Source organism: Elephantulus edwardii, unplaced genomic scaffold (genome assembly GCF_000299155.1).
Source record: "Elephantulus edwardii isolate Elephantulus edwardi_28Jun2011 unplaced genomic scaffold, EleEdw1.0 scaffold00135, whole genome shotgun sequence".
Lineage (NCBI taxonomy): Eukaryota > Metazoa > Chordata > Mammalia > Macroscelidea > Macroscelididae > Elephantulus > Elephantulus edwardii.
This window is the reverse complement of record NW_006399885.1, coordinates 2,324,215-2,325,103: the sequence shown is the minus strand read 5'-3', so window position 1 is coordinate 2,325,103 and position 889 is coordinate 2,324,215.

The following is an 889-nucleotide window of genomic DNA, read 5'->3' as shown; positions in this document are numbered from 1 at the left end:
CATCTGATACAGGCCATGGTCTTTGCAATCACTTGTTATGCATCAGAGAGTTGGACAATGATTAGGGAGAATAGAAAGAGAATTGATGCCTTTGAGCTGTGGTGCTGGAGAAGTGTATTGACTATACTATGGACTGTTAAGAAATAAAACAGATCTAAGATGGCAGCGGAGGCAGAGACAGAGTGGTGAGCTGTCGGAGCAGCGAACCACCTAAAGCAGGGCCATTATGGCCTCCTACAGACTTAAGCTTATTGATAATTGAACACTTAAACAGTTGGTGACTGGCCCTCAGTGAAGATCGAGGCTCAACAACAGGAATTCAAGGATTCTCAAGGAGGAATGTGTGAGTCTCGGGGCTCCCAACCCCCTCCCGCAGAGCCCGCGCTGCGATGCACAGGCACCGCAGCTCCATGAGGCTTCCACAGCCGAAACCAATGGATTCCCTCACCCAGGACAGATGCTGGGCACCGGTCCTCCTCAAGACTGGTACAGTGAAGCCCCCACCTTGCCGTAAGGTGGATGGCGGCAGTGGGGGAAGCGGGCGCCCACAGGCCGCCCGCACAAGAGGGGCCGCACAGCCGCCAAGCACCCATGCGGCGGGGTGGGGAGGCGCACCCCCAATGGCCGCCTGCACTTGCGGGGTGGGGGGGGGCTGTGTGCCTCCCGCAGACCTCCCACACTGGGGGTGGGGCGTGCACCCCTGCCTGTGTAGGAGGTGGGGGATGGGATGCATGCCCGTCATCTGCAGGTTTGGGTTTCCTTGGACAGGCGAAAGAAGACGATTCCCTATACAATGGATTGCTGAAACTCACTGTGAGTCTGATGACCTTAACAGTGGCAGCATGCACAAGAGGACCAACGTCCTAAATGCACCACATATTTTGTTCTG